Source organism: Stegostoma tigrinum, chromosome 15 (genome assembly GCF_030684315.1).
Source record: "Stegostoma tigrinum isolate sSteTig4 chromosome 15, sSteTig4.hap1, whole genome shotgun sequence".
NCBI classification, from domain to species: Eukaryota; Metazoa; Chordata; class Chondrichthyes; order Orectolobiformes; family Stegostomatidae; genus Stegostoma; species Stegostoma tigrinum.
This window is the reverse complement of record NC_081368.1, coordinates 23,312,556-23,329,057: the sequence shown is the minus strand read 5'-3', so window position 1 is coordinate 23,329,057 and position 16,502 is coordinate 23,312,556. Positions and strand designations below refer to the sequence as shown.

Here is a 16,502-nt window from a genome sequence, read left to right as displayed (position 1 = left end):
AAGGTCAGAAGTAGGGATATTCGCTGATGATTGCACAATGTTCACCACTAATTGCATCTCCTCAGATACTGAAGCAGTCCATTGTCAAATGCAACAAGATCTAGACAATATCCAGGCTTGGGCTAACATCTAGCAAGCGACATTCATGCCACACAAATGCCAGGCTATGATCATCACCAGTAAGAGACAATGTAATTACCGCTGCTTGGCATTCAATGGTATTACTATCACTGAATCCCCCACTATCAACATTCTAGGGGTTATTGACCAGAAACTCAACTGGACTCACCACATTAACAGAGTGGCTACAGGAGCTGGTCAGAAGTTAGGAATCCCGTGGTGAGTAACTCACCTCCTGGCTCCTCAAAGCATGTCCACCACCTACAAGGCATGAGTCAGGAGTGTGATGGAGTACTCCCCACTTGTCTGGATGAGTGCAACCCCGACAACACTCAAGAAGCTTGACACCATCCGGGACAAAGCAGTTTGATTGGTGCTACATCCACAAGCATCTGCTCCCTCCACCACCGATGCTCAGTAGCAGCAGTGTGGACTATTCACAAGATGCACTGCAGAAATTCACCAAAGATTCTCAGGCAGCACCTTCCAAACCCACAACTACTTCCATCTAGAAGTCGAAGGGCAGCAGATATATGGGAACAGCGCGAACTTCAATTTCCCCCCCAAGCTACTCAGCATCCGGACTTAGAAATATACCACTGTTCCTTCACTGTCACTGGTCAAAATCCTGGAATACCCTCCCTAATCACATTATGGGTCAACCCACAGCAGGAGGACTGCAGCGGTTCAAGAAAGCAGCTCATCACCAACTTCTCAAGGGCAACTAAGAATGGGCAAGAAATGCTGGTCAGCCAGCAACGCCCACATCTCACAAATGAATTAAGAAAAATAAACCAATTGACCTAGTTAACGGTTACTGTCCTGTTCCGAAGTACTTTGTGTAGAAATTGGATCACATTGCCCCCTTTTTTCAGACATATACAGCTACTAGCAGGCCTAAATTGTTATCTGGGCTTGGAAAACCCTGTTTCCACCTTACAAAATGTACATAATGGCCATGTGAGATTTTACCAGGGATTCCACACAAGGGACTGGTTTGCTGGGCAGGATATGAAGGATGTGGGACTAGAAATGAGCCAGTTAGAAGGCTAATCCTCAGTTCTCTGGCTCAGTGCCACAGCTCTCAGTGCAGCTAAAAGTACCTGAAACTTCACTCATCATCTGACCACCCAAGCCCACCATGCCACCTCACATTCTCCAATGGCAAACCATGCTTCTCTTATTCCAGAGATGACTTTACTTTTATCCATGTTTCCTCATACTCACCAAACCACCTAACTAATATTCACCATCATTCCAAAATTCCCATGTATCCACTTTAGCCAAGTATGTGTTTTATACAGTTTTCAGAAACCATGCAATAGCAGTGGAAATTATTTTACAATCATTGGTGAACATTAAACATCTAACATTAAATTCAAACTCACCGACTTTGGTACGGGACCAAAAGACTGAAGAGAAAGGAAATTTTAATCCTTTAAGTACCTATTAGATCTTTAAGCAAATAAAAAATCCTATCAAAGACATAGTCTGTTATGGACTTGTAAATGCCTTAGTAGTAATTCTTGGATCAATAGCACCTCAGGAAGAGCTAAGCTTTTGAAACGCAGCCAGGCATTCATAATGGAAGAGATATCATAACAGAAACCTCAAGCTCCCTGCTGAAATAGATATCCATTGCCATTTCAAAACAATGTTTCTATCAATTAATGAAGAGGGAAAAGGCGTAGGCCATTTCTTTATCTTCAGAGGCAGTTTTGTTTTTAAAACTTTCAGATCTGTGAGCCCAATTAAATCAGAGCACAAAAATGCAACTGCAACAGATGTTTGAAAGCTTTTTCTATGATGCAGTATGGTACTTCTCTATTGGAAAAACATTATAATGGACGTCCAGAATTATGTAATACTAATCAATGTCAGGGTCAATTTAAAAGCAAGACACTGCATATGATAGAACCCTGAGTCTCGTTACCTTTGCTCCTGGCAGAGTAGACTCATTTTCTTACCTTCACTTCTAACATTTATACCTATTTTACATGTCCATTGCTCCTTTGCTACCATTATCACTGCCTTTCTCTTTTTATGTAGGCATGTCCATTGTTTCTTGTCATTTCTACAAGTGATTTGGATGTGAACGTAGGAGGTATGGTTAGTAAGTGTACAGATGTCACCAAAATTAGAGGTGAGATGGACAGTGAAGAAGTTTGCCTCACAGTACAATGGGATCTTGATCAGAGGGGGGCCAATGAGCCAAGGAGAGGCAAATGGAGTTCAATTTAGATAAATGTGAGGTGCTGCATTCCAGAAGGGTAAATCAGGGCAGGACTTATACACTTAATGGTAAGGTCCTGGGGACTGTTGCTGAGCAAAGAGACCAGGGAGTACAGGTTTATAGTTTCTTGAAAGTGGAGACACAGATAGACAGGATAGTGAAGAAAGCGTTTGATATGCTTCCCTTTGTTGGACGGTACAGTGAATATAGGAGTTGGGATGTCATGTTGTGGCTGTACGGGACACTGGTTAGGCCACTTTTGGATTATTATGTGCAGTTCTGATCACCCTGTCAAATGTTACTTGGAAGGATGCAGAAAATATTTACAAGGATGTTGCTAGGGTTAGAGGGTTTGAGCTATAGGGAGATGCTGAATAGGCTGGGGCTATTTTCTCTGGAGCATTGGAGGCTGAGTGTCAACCTTACAGTGTTTTATAAAATCAAAAGAGGCATGGATAGGATGAATAGCCAAGGTCTTTTCCCTGGGGTGGGGGAGGCCCAAACTTGAGGACATAGGTTTAACATGAAAGGGAAAAGGGTAAAAAGGGACGTAAGGGGCAACTCTTTCACACGAAGGATGGTGCATGTATGGAATGAGCTGCTGGAAGAAGTAGTGGAGGCTGCTACAATTACAATATTTAAAAGGCATCTGGATGCGTCTATGAATAGGGAGGATTAAGAGGGATATAGGCCAAGGTCTGGCAAATAGGACTAGATTTATCTAGGATTTCAGGTTGGCATGGCTGAGATGGACTGAAGGATCTGTTTCCTTGCTGACTCTATGACTCTATGTGCACAACTATGTTCCAACTGTTCCTCCTCTGTCATTGGCATAAAAATGCATAATTATCCAGCTCATTTCAGTTCCGAAGCAGAATCATATAAGGCTGTAAATAATAACTCTTTTTCTTTCTCCTCAGATACTGCCAATTCTGTTGAGTTTCTCTAGTATATTATATTATCTAAGGGATCAATTCACCTTTGCAAGACAGATCACTTTGATGAAACACTTCACTACAAAAAAATCAGTATTACAATACAGGAGCAAACAGTGACATTTGAAAAGTTTGCACCTATTTAATGCTCCCAACACCTCAGCAGACTTTCCATTTTTTCATCAGCCTTTTCTATTCTTTTTATGGGGCTTCGAAAACCTGCACCATGAATGAGAATGCTGTACGAGAGAAAAGTCCATTTTTATCTTCTATTTAAATGGGAAACTTGATCTCAGATATGTTTTACACACTAGGCCATCCTTCCTGATTCATAAAATGCCAGAACATGGTGTGGGATGAGAAAAACTGTTGAAAATTAAATTTCTTCCAACAAGTTCAAAGTATGGATGTTTGCCCTCTGAAATGCACCTGTACACAGATGCAAATTCAATTCAGCCTTTGTGTCTAAAGTGATTGGTGACATGCAAAATTAATTTCATGCCAAATGTACATCATAGAATCTCTAGTGCAGATAGCAGTCATTCACCCCATTCAGTCTGTAGCGACCCTCTGAAAAGCATCCCACCCAGAACCACTTTCCCACCCTGCCCCTGTAACTCCACATTAATCATGGCTAATCCACCTAGCCTAAACATCCCTGGACACTACAGAGCAATTTACTGTGAGAAATCATGTAACCCAAACATCTTTGGGCCATGGGAGGAAACCAGAACACCCAGCAGAAACCCACTCAGACACGGGAAATATGCAAATTCCACACAGACAGTCACCCAAGGCTGGAATCGAACTTGGGTCCCAGGTGCTATGAGGCAACAGTGGTAACCACCACTGCTCATGACTGAGCAGTATAGAATGGCCAGTGGCTATCCATGTCTAATGCAGCACAACATGGCTGATAGTAGTTAAAGATCTTGGGAAAATATTAGATTAAGTTTGTCTTCACAAGAAGAACACTAGTAGCTCTGTTGACCCAAAGTAACAGAACTGAGGTAGGGGAGATAATGGGAACTGCAGATGCTGGAGAATCCAAGATAATAAAATGTGAGGCTGGATGAACACAGCAGGCCCAGCAGCATCTCAGGAGCACAAAAGCTGACGTTTCGGGCCTAGACCCTTCATCAGAGAGGGGGATGGGGGGAGGGTTCTGGAATAAATAGGGAGAGAGGGGGAGGCGGACCGAAGATGGAGAGAAAAGAAGATCGGTGGAGAGAGTTTAGGTGGGGAGGTAGGGAGGGGATCGGTCAGTCCAGGGAAGACGGACAGGTCAAGGAGGTGGGATGAGGTTAGTAGGTAGATTGGGGTGCGGCTTGGGGTGGGAGGAAGGGATGGGTGAGAGGAAGAACAGGTTAGGGAGGCAGAGACAGGTTGGACTGGTTTTGGGATGCAGTGGGTGGAGGGGAAGAGCTGGGCTGGTTGTGTGGTGCAGTGGGGGGAGGGGACGAACTGGGCTGGTTTAGGAATGCGGTGGGGGAAGGGGAGATTTTGAAGCTGGTGAAGTGCACATTGATACCATTAGGCTGCAGGGTTCCCAAGCGGAATATGAGTTGCTGTTCCTGCAACCTTCGGGTGGCATCATTGTGGCACTGCAGGAGGCCCATGATGGACATGTCATCTAAAGAATGGGAGGGGGAGTAGAAATGGTTGGCGACTGGGAGGTGCAGTTGTTTGTTGCGAACTGAGCGGAGGTGTTCTGCAAAGCGGTCCCCAAGCCTCCTCTTGGTTTCCCCAATGTAGAGGGAGCCACACCGGGTACAGTGGATGCAGTATACCACGTTGGCAGATGTGCAGGTGAACCTCTGCTTAATGTGGAATGTCATCTTGGGGCCTGGGATAGGGGTGAGGGAGGAGGTGTGGGGGCAAGTGTAGCATTTCCTGCGGTTGCAGGGCAAGGTGCCGGGTGTGGTGGGGTTGGAGGGCAGTGTGGAGCGAACAAGGGAGTCATGGAGAGAGTGGTCTCTCCGGAAAGCAGACAGAGGTGGGTATGGAAAAATGTCTTGGGTGGTGGGGTCGGATTAGAACTGAGGTAGGATATGCAGCTGTAGTTGTTTATGCATAAGACATAGATAAGAACATGTCACGGTACATTTAATTGCTGAATCTGTCTCAAATTATTTAATCAATCTGGTACAATACTAATAGTAGATTTTAGTTAATATCCTTTAAGTAATAGAACATAGAACATTACAGCATAGTACAGGCCCTTCGGCCTTCGATGTTGTGCTGGCCTGTCATACCGATCTGAAGCTCATCTAACCTGCACTATTCCATGTACGTCCATATGCTTATCCAATGACGACTTAAATGTACCTAAAGTTGGCGAATCTACAACTGTTGCAGGCAAAGCGTTCCATTCCCTTACTACTCTCTGAGTAAAGAAAATACCTCTGACATCTGTCCTATATCTTTCACCCCTCAATTTAAAGCTATGCCCCCTTGTGCTCGCAGTCACCATCCTAGGAAAAAGGCTCTCCCTATCCAATTAAGTCACCTGTCAACCTTCTTCTCTCTAATGAAAACAGCCTCAAGTCCCTCAGCCTTTCCTCGTAAGACCTACCGTCCATACCAGGCAACATCCTAGTAAATCTCCTCTGCACCCTTTCCAAAGCTTCCACATCTTTCTTATAATGCGGTGACCAGAACTGTACACAATACTCCAAGTGCGGACGCACCAGAGTTTTGTACAGCTGCAGCATAACCTCTTGGTTCCGGAACTCGATCCCTCTATTAATAAAAGCTAAAACACTGTCTGCCTTCTTAACAGCCCTGTCAACCTGGATGGCAACTTTCAATGATCTGTGTACATGGACACCGATTTCAATGATCATAGATATAGATTTTAAAGTAGTTATAGATTCACCTATTCACAAAAAGGAAATCACTAAAACCATTAGGGAAAAAGATTCAAATAAATTTATGAACCAAACCAGTCTCAGACAGTAAAAGCAGCCCACATATCATTACAGGGAGAAATGAATCATAGGTACAGAAACTAGCAGGCAATGGAATGTGAGGTGAAAGAACACATTGTAAGACACCCAAGGATAAAGATAGAGGTGCCTAGTAAACACAATAAGAAAGAAACTGCTCACAACTCGTTAGCTAAAGATTTCTAACATTAGGTGTAACCACACAGCTTTAATGGAACTGATATTATAACAATTATTAGAAATCAATATTCTTTTGTATTCCTGTAAGGAGGTTAATAAGGGATTTAAAAGGTCCTTAAAATGATAGGCAAGAATCCAAATAATTGCCAGTTAATGTGATGCAGCTTGGGCAGGTATGTATTTGAATGCAGTGTCCACTGTAAAAAGCCCAAGAAAGGAGATAAGAGAGTCTGAGAAATGTCAGGAGACCATGAAGGACCCGAGATAGACCACAAGACTGTCCATCGCTAGACGTGCAATCATTTGATTAGCTTAATTCAAAATGTATGTAATTAATTAATAACATGATTGCTTTGTAAATCTTACAGGTGGGATGAAACAGATGTGTTAAAATGTATGTTTTCCCTTGTTTAGTGAAGACCTCTATGGATTTTTACTGATTTCTTCCCACCAGTGCAATTTCAATAAACTCTTTGATGCTGAAGTGAACTCCTGGGTGTCAAGTGAATCACTTGGTCATTCCAATCCAACAATTTGGCTCTATGTATGGGAAGCGGGACCACCAACAAGTGAGTAGTCTTTGCATTCATTGTGGTCTGTATGTCTGGCTTGCTCAGAGCTCATGGTCACCCCCTCCTGTACCCGAACCGAAATTAGGTTCACTCAGTCTCAGGAAGTGTGGATTCTGGAATAGCTACTGTTGGAGCTTGTGTTCATCATGATAGCCTAGAGTAGCGGTGGATTCAGCCCTCTAGGGTGGGTCAAGTCAATCAGATGGCAGCTTGTAGGTGGATTGGTTGTGAGATATCTCAGGCAAAGAAAGTTGGACCAGACCAAGGTTAATCAAAGGGTGATTAATCTAACGTTGATGTATTTTGGTGCTGGTGCATAGTTACTGGCTGAAGCTCTGGTTGGCAAGTGGCGTCCGGGATGGACTGAGTAGCTGTAGAGCACTGTGTCCTCCACAGGATCTCTGACTTGGCTACTGTTATTGTAGGACTCAGATGAGAAGATAATCTAGTGCGAATGCATAGGCACGATAATTCCCCTCGTGATGTGTGTGCATATGGCTTGGTTTAGCACAGCAGGCAAGGATTGGTCCGTGGCAGTAGAGTTTAGTGTTGCATAATTTTCTGAGTCATGGATCCTGGAGACTTGCCCACTAATTACCTGGCTAACCCTATAATAAGTTTTTTCCCCTTTATTCATTCACAGGATGAGGGCATCACTGACCAGGCAGCATTTATTGCCTATCCCTAACTGCCCAGTGGGCAGTTAAGAGTCAATCACATTGCTGTGGGTCTGGAGTCACATGTAGGCCAGACCTGGTGTGGACAGCAGAATTCCTTCCCTAAAGACACTAGTGAACCAGATGGGTTTTTCCTGACAATCAGCAATGGATTTGTGGTGATTATTAAGTCCAGATATTTATTGAATTCAAATCTCATTATTTGCTGAGGTGGGATTCAAACCTGGGTCCCCAGAACATTAGATAATAAAATGTGAGGCTGGATGAACACAGCAGGCCCAGCAGCATCTCAGGAGCACAAAAGCTGACGTTTCGGGCCTAAACCCTTCATCAGAGAGTCTAGGCCCGAAACGTCAGCTTTTGTGCTCCTGAGATGCTGCTGGGCCTGCTGTGTTCATCCAGCCTCACATTTTATTATCTTGGATTCTCCAGCATCTGCAGTTCCCATTATCACTCCCCAGAACATTACTTGGGTCTCTGGGTTAACAATCCAGCGATAATATCACTAGGCCATTGCCTCCACATTATTCATCATCCAATTTCTTGCAAATAAAAATAAGAAGCTAATTGACCTAGTGATTAAAGAATATTGGAATCCCATTGGCCTATCTAACAGGCAAAGAGAATGGTGGGATAAAGGAAAGACAAATAAGGAAGAGAAGGCTTTAATATTAATGTAATGTCAAATTAAAGAGAAATTCTTCGGTTGGCAGATATTTGTCACAGCTGAGATTTAGGGAGATAAATTCCCTGTAAATGGCTGTTAATCTTGGAATGTGAAGCTGCTGTGTGCTTCTCGCTCTATTTCCAAGTCTTAGAGTCATGGAATCTTACAGCACGGAGACAGACCCTTCAGCCCTAAATGGTCCATGCCAATCAATGTCCATCCACACTAACCTCATTTCCCTGCGCTCGGTCCATATCTTATAAATATCTTTCCTATCCATGTATTTGTCCAAATACCTTTTAAACGTCGTTAATGTACCTGCCTCAACCACTTCTGCTGGGGTGGGGGAGTGGTGGTGGCATGGGGAGAGAGAGAGAGAGAGAGAGAGAGAGAGAGACCAGTTTTTGTGTTTGACCAAGGTGAAAACATTTTCCTGCCTGGATGCGAATGTTGAGTACCCATAGCCCCTGTGCTATGTGTTAATGCTTTGTGATCTGGTTTGGGTGCATCTTCGTTTGTTGCTTGTTAAGTGTTATCTTGGGTAATTTGTGTGTTTTGTATCCTGGAGCTGAAGATTTGGGAATACTTTGAGTTTAGTTTGTATTTTAGGAATGTATAGTGATTTGAAAGTACAATGTGCGTCTGTATCAGTGTGGAACAGGTATGGTTAACACAATGTCCTTTTAAGGAACAATTGTGTTGTGTAAAGCAAAAATATGTGATTTTAAAATTTGGTTCTTAAAGTTTGATTTAAAAAATTACCTCTTGGAATTGGCGACAGTTGATTAAAGTTAATTGAGGAAGTAAAAGTTAAGTCAAAATATATAACTTATTTGCTCTTTCCTTAAATGTACTATTTGTGTTGTGCTTGGATTGAGGAAAGAGGTCTGGGCACATTTAATTTTAGAAACATTATGCTTAAGTTATCACGTTTGGAATTTCATTTTCTGGCCAGAGTGAACTTCCAAATATTGTTTTAACACATGGGTGAACCTTTAATTGGGGTGATAAAATTTACTTATCATAAAGGTACTTTGGTGTGAAAGCATCCAAGTACAGGTAACTCTGCCATAACAGGTGTTTTGTAACATGAATTGGCTGTAATGCGATTGATGAATAGTGGACACTGTTTGGATAACACAAACTTTCTACTCTACAATATAGCGAATTTCAATGGCAATTTCCTGTAGTGCGATTTTCTATAGCACAAGATCACACAAGAACACAACTATTGCGTTATAGGAGAACTACCTGTAATAGAAAAATTGGAATGTTGGAAATGTAATTCACTTTGAACAAAATTTTTGATGGTACTTTCTAAAATCTAACAAAACTGATTTTGACAGGTTTTATGAAAAGAGAATCTAAAAAGGAGGTAGGCTTTTCTTTCGTTAATCATCACACTTTTTTTCTGCACCGGAGGAAGACAAAACAATTGATGACATTATGTCCAGGAGTTTTCATACTGCCCCTTTACAGCAACAGTAAATCATTAGTATTGTGCTTGAAGTGGAATGGATGCATGCTGTTTTGTTTTTCAGAGAATTGAAGATACTGAAAGTTTTCTTTGATGGCTGTGAAGTTCTGAACCTGTCCGCAGACTTGCAATGTCACAACACAGTGATGGATTCGGCATCTTCAATCCAATCCCTAACAATGCATCTCAGCTTGGAGAATGAGTGGGAAAACATCCAATGTATTTGAATATCAGGAAGTTTGAAACCACTAAGCCTGGTTACACTTAAGCATATCTTGATAAAAAAGAAAGACCCATATGGCCTGGCACTCTAAAGCATTTATAAGAATGGTTACTTGAAAATATAAGATGATTCTAGAAAATCATAAAGTGCACGCACGTAGTCTCAGTGATTTCAATGCATAAGAAGTTGTTATTGACCTTGAGGGAGGAAACGGAATATTGAATTTGGACAAATTTACATTAAGATATATCAAATATCTAAAATAAGTTATCAAATAATTTTTAAAAAGGAGCCAAAGTATGTTTTTGCCAAAGTATGTTCAAACAGAAATTTTTGACTTCTATTTTAAAATATTATAAGAATATGTTCCATGGACTACAAATATCTTCAGATCTGTGGAATTAGATTGGTAGTTATAGATCACTTGCAAAATTGGATGAGATGAAGTAATTAAGGGTGGAGATTGGTGGCAGACGATTAAAAAATTAGAATAATGGGTTGAAATGACAATTGAGGTTAAAATGCATTTTAGTGAAAGGAAAGTTTAAGTGAGAGTACTAAATTGATAACTTTGTCTTGGTGATGATTGTGTTCTCTTCTTTCCTTTTTAGAGAACTGAACTGGATAACAGAGCCACTATCATAGGCATTGGGACCATGCATGGAGTGATAATCAAAACCTCACAAATGTTTTGATTAGATTATACGAGAGCCAAGAATGCATTGCATGATCTTGGGATACCAATGTAAGTGTGCAAAAGTGTTTGTTGCCTTGGAAGTAACAAACATGAGGGAATACATGGTTTAAAAAAATGCGCTGAATAATGTATCTCAGACGTGTACACCTACTCGTTGAAATAATTAATATGGCCATAGTTTAAATGATAAGATACTGACACATAATCCACAGACAAACTGACTTTAGAACAATCAAAGTAGCATTAGTAAAAGGGATGTAAAAAGAATTGCAATCAGAATAAGAAGTGTGATCAGCTACTATGTCAAAATTTTACAGAAAAGAAGGAATGTGGACTCTGGGAGAAGTGATAACAGGCTGAGTGTAAGGGTTCATTGAATGACATACAGATACCCCATCTTGAGCAGTTGTATGATGCATACACGCCAGTGTTTAAACCAGTAGGTGAAATTGTAATGTGTTAGGACAGTAAGTGTATGTGAAAGAAGGCTGAGCTAAGAATCAGGTGGGGTAGGAGTCTGTAGTAAGGGAACCCTGGGAAAAATATAATGTGGGAAGTATAAGCTGAAGCTAAAGCCTGATGAATGCACCGTAATTTATTGGAGCTGTATTGTTTGATACAATGTACGTTTCACCTCAGATGGAGGTACTTGCATAGGGAGGTAGTTAACAGGTAATGATACAATCATTCATAAAATTAGAAAAGTTGGAAAAATATTGAAGAAATATATTCAAGATGGACAATGGTGAAGAAGGCTGAGGAAATTTTGAGTCCTTGTATATTGATTATTTTACTGTTATTGAGTGAGGTGATTAGTGGATACAGAATTGAAAAAAAAACTAATTAAAGAGCATGCAAGATAATAGAGTGTGAAACTGGATGAACACAGCAGGCCAAGCAGCATCTCAGGAGGACAAAAGCTGACGTTTCGGGCCTAGACCCTTCATCAGAGACTGCTGTGTTCATCCAGCTTCACACTTTATTATCTTGGATTCTCCAGCATCTGCAGTTCCCATTATCACTAATTAAGTAGCATGTTTAGGGACCAACTCCTTCCCTCAAATCTACTGAAGAGCAAAGTGATCAGCTTGGCACAACATCTGATATGTAATGCCAATGAGAACACAATATATACTGGTTGGAGTGAATCATAGAATCCCTACAGTAAAGAAGCAGGCCATTCAGCCCATCACACCAACCCTCGGAAGAGCATCCTACCCTATCACTGCTTTTCTCATGGCTAACCCACCTAACCTACACATCCCTGCACGCTACAGGCAATTTATCATGGTCAATCCAGCTAACTTATACAGCTTTAGACTCTGGGAGGAAACCAGAGCACCCTGAGGAAACTCACACAGAAATGAAGAGAAAGTACAAACTCCGCACAGTCACCCGAGGCTGGACTCAAACCCAGGTCCCCAGTACTGTGAGGCAGCAGTCCCAACCACTAAACCAAGCTGCCACCCTAAAGATTTTTCTTCCAAGTAATTAGTACAGTCAGGTGTTTACACATATCTCCCAACTTCATTTTGGTCATTGAAATTTCCACCTGCAATAATTATTGTCCAAAGGAGCCAAACTGACAGATCCGTCTGCAAGTGCAGTGATGTTTCTGCCAATGGGATAGTCACATAGTCCCTTCCAGTCAAAACTGCCTGGAACCCTGTGTTGGTCATCATCCAAAGGGCAATTTCAAGCCACAAGATGTCATTGCTGCCACTTATGGTGCTGGAACAAAAGATAAATAATTTCCAGAACTGGCATTAAGTTTAAGGAAGTCTCAGTGCCCATAGGAAGACATAAACGAGAAAAAAAAACTGTTTACAAAATTTTGAAATATTTTTGTCTTAACATGACTTTGACCTTTGCATGAATTTCCACATAAAGGTACTTTCAACTGGTAGCCCAAGCCACCCATTTCATATAATTTAAGTCTGGTATTCAATGTACCCGATTTTCAAGGAATGATGTGTCATACATACATTGTTGCAAAGGAATATGTAAATAAAGTGCCTAGTCATTTGAGATGGGAATTTCACTGCAGCTAGCTCCACAAGACAATAAAAGACCTAGGAGCAGAAATAGACCATTCAGCCCATCGAGTCAGCTGTGCCATTCTGTGAGATCATAGCTGATCAGATAAACCTCAACTCCATATTTCTATCTTTTCCTCATAACCCTTGTTTCCCTTACTGACTTAAAAATATGTCTATCTGACCCTTCAATTTGCTGAATGGCCTCACCTTCACAGCCTTCTGTGGTAAAGAATTCCACAGATTCACAACCCAATGAAAGGATAGGTTCCTCCTCATCTCTGCCTTAACTGCGCAGCTCCTTACACTGTGATGATGCCCTCTGGTCCTAGACTCTCTCACAAGGGGAAACAGCCTTTTCACATCTAACCTGTCAAGTCCCCTAAATATGTTTCAATAAAATCACCTCTTATTCTTCTAAAATCCAATCATCACAGACTCAAACTATTCAACCTCTCCTCATAAGGCAGTCCCTTCGTACCTGGTATCAGTCTATTGAGCCTTCCCTGGAATGCGTCTAAAGTTATTAATATACATTGTAAATAATTGTGACCACTGTGACACAGCACTAGTTAGCAGGCTGCCAACTTGAAAATGCACCACTTATCACCAAATCCTTGACTTCTATTTAACAAATATTTTTTAAAAATGCATCAGTGATTCTTTATGTTTCAGTAACATTGAGGAACAGGTACACCTGGCATTGCCAGTTCAGAAGCACTCAATAAAAACCGAAGGAACTGCGAATGCTGTAAATCACAAACAAAAACAGAAGTTGCTGAAAAAGCTCAGTAGGCCTGGCAGCAACTGTGAAGAAATAATCAGAGTTAACGTTTTGGGTCTGGTGACCCTTTCTCAGAACTGATGGTTTAATGGAAAAGGTCAGTTTATATGTAGAAAATAAAGATGGAGATGGGGTATGGAGTAAACAATAGGATAGAGCCCAAAGAGAGTGAAGAACAGTTGGATAGACAAGGGAGTTGATAACAATCTGGCTAGGAGGGCGAATAGCTGTTAATGGAGACTGTTAGTGGCTAACAAAAGGTAGTGTGTAATGGCAGGCTGCGTGTGGGGTAGAGGGCTATGCATGGGAGAGCTCAGGCCCTAAAATTATTGAACTCGATATTGAGCCTGGAGGGCTTCAGGGTCCCCAAGCGGAAAATGAGGTTTTATTTTTCTAGCTTGCGTTGCAGAGACAGAGATGTTGGCCAGGGAACAGGCTGGTGTGTTAAAGCAGCAGGCAACTGGAAGCTCAAGGTCTTTTTTGCGATCAGAACGAGGATATTCTGCAAAGCAGTCACCCAGACTACACTTGGTTTCCCCAGTGCAATCTCCTCTTATTGGATCCACTGAATATTAGACTCACTGCTTCCCATTTCTCTATCCTGCTTGTTACCTCTTCAAAAATATCTAGTAAAGTCTAATCAGACATTATGTTCCCTTTGTGAAACCATACTGACTCTTATGTATTTCTAAATGCTCCGCTATTGTATCCTTTATAATAGACTTAACATTCTCTCAATAAATGTTAAGCTAACTGACCTTTAGTCATTTCCCGCCACACATCCCTCACACCCCGCCACAACTGCCCAAAGAGGATCCCCCTCATTCTCACACACCACCCCACCAACCTCCGGATACAACGCATCATCCTCCGACACTTCCGCCATCTACAATCCGACCCCACCACCCAAGACATTTTTCCATCCCCACCCCTGTCTGCTTTCCGGAGAGACCACTCTCTCCGTGACTCCCTTGTTTGCTCCACACTGCCCTCCAACCCCACCACACCCGGCACCTTCCCCTGCAACCACAGGAAATGCTACACTTGCCCCCACACCTCCTCCCTCACCCCCATCCCAGGCCCCACGATGACTTTCCACATTAAGCAGAGGTTCAACTGCACATCTGCCAATGTGGTATACTGCATCCACTGTATCCGGTGTGGCTTCCTCTACATTGGGGAAACCAAGTGGAGGCTTGGGGACCGCTTTGCAGAACACCTCCGCTCGGTTCGCAATAAACAACTGCACCTCCCAGTCGCAAACCATTTCCACTCCCCCTCCCATTCTTTAGATGACATGTCCATCATGGGCCTCCTGCAGTGCCACAATGATGCCACCCAAAGGTTGCAGGAACAGCAACTCATATTCCGCTTGGGAACCCTGCAGCCCAATGGTATCAATGTGGACTTCACCAGCTTCAAAATCTCCCCTTCCTCCACCGCATCCCAAAACCAGCCCAGTTCGTCCCCTCCCCCCACTGCACCACACAACCAGCCCAGCTCTTCCCCTCCACCCACTGCATCCCAAAACCAGTCCAACCTGTCTCTGCCTCCCTAACTTGTTCTTCCTCTCACCCATCTCTTCCTCCCACCCCAAGCCGCAACTCCATCTCCTACCTACTAACCTCATCCCACCTCCTTGACCTGTCCATCTTCCCTGGACTGACCTATCCCCTCCCTACCTCCCCACCTATACTCTCTCCACCTATCTTCTTTTCTCTCCCTCTTCGGTCCACCTCCCCCTCTCTCCCTATTTATTCCAGAACCCTCACCCCATCCCCCTCTCTGATGATGGGTCTAGGCCAGAAACGTCAGCTTTTGTGCTCCTGAGATGCTGCTGGGCCTGCTGTGTTCATCCAGCCTCACATTTTATTATCTTGGACTCTCCAGTATCTGCAGTTCCCATTATCACTGACCTTTAGTTGCCCTTTTTATCTCCTGCTTTTTAAATAAAGGTGTTACATTGGCAGTTTTCCAATACTCTGGGACTTCTGCAGAATCTAAGCATTCCTGGAAGATTACAATCGATATATACAGTTTTTCTGCAGCTAATTCCTTTAATAACCTGGGATGAAGTTCATCCATCCCTCAGATGCCATGCTGAAATAGGGGTAGGGCATTATCAGATATTCTGTAGTACAGCAGCTAATGTAATCACCCCAGGGGTGAAATAGAATTGGTCATTTGAGCTATTGACCTCACTGTATCATTTTGTTTGCCAAATATTTCTTCAGTTTTTCTCATTCTAGTCCCTGACTTATGCTTATTGCAAATCCATGTGTGTCCTTTTTCAATACATCTTGTAACTCTGTATCCATTGCTTTTTGGGACACATTTTGTATGAAAAGTTTTCTTTAGATTTGCTTTTAGCTTTCTGATATAGATTTGTAAAGTCTGGTTCTCTCATTCTGCATTCTGCACCTATAAGGAAGCCTGCTCTCCACTTAGATAGGCAGCTTCCTTTCAGTATTTTAAATATCTCAATCAGATTGCCCGTTTATAGGTGCCATGTATACTGATTACGTGTAGAATCATAGCATTTCTACAGTGCAGATAGAGGCAATTTGGCCCATCGAGTCCATTATCAAACCGCCAAAGAACATCCCATCCAACCCCATCCTATCCTGTACCCTGTTTAACCATGGCTATTTGAATAACCTACACATTCCTGGACATTTAATCATAGCCAGTCCACCTAACCTGCACATCTTTGGACTATGGGAGGAAACCACAGCACCTGGAGGAAACCCATGCAGACATGGGAGAGCATGCAAACTCCACACAAACAGTCACCCATGGCTGGAATTGAACCCAGAGAATATATCTACTGGCATGTCATTATACTAGATCCTCCCACCAATGGTTGCACCGAGGCCTAGCGCTTGCCGTGTGGTGCCTGTCTAGTGATATATAACTATCTCTCACTCTCTCTGTCTCTGTCTCTCTCTGTCTC

General features: G+C 42.4%; 1 protein-coding gene across 3 annotated transcripts in view; it reads left to right on the top strand.

Annotated features, from left to right (window-relative positions):
• The window catches only part of LOC125458883 (transforming growth factor beta activator LRRC33-like), a 66,176-nt gene that overhangs the window by 19,298 nt on the left and 30,376 nt on the right, over positions 1-16,502 (top strand). For 2 of the 3 annotated variants that reach the window (XR_007248918.2, XR_009446692.1), the window contains exons 2-3: positions 6,871-6,985; positions 10,644-10,777. The gene's annotated coding sequence lies outside the window, so the exon portion shown is untranslated. Of the gene's footprint in view, positions 1-6,870; positions 6,986-9,873; positions 10,016-10,643; positions 10,778-16,502 lie in introns of those variants that run through there. The other variant, XR_007248917.2, reaches the window with a different exon arrangement.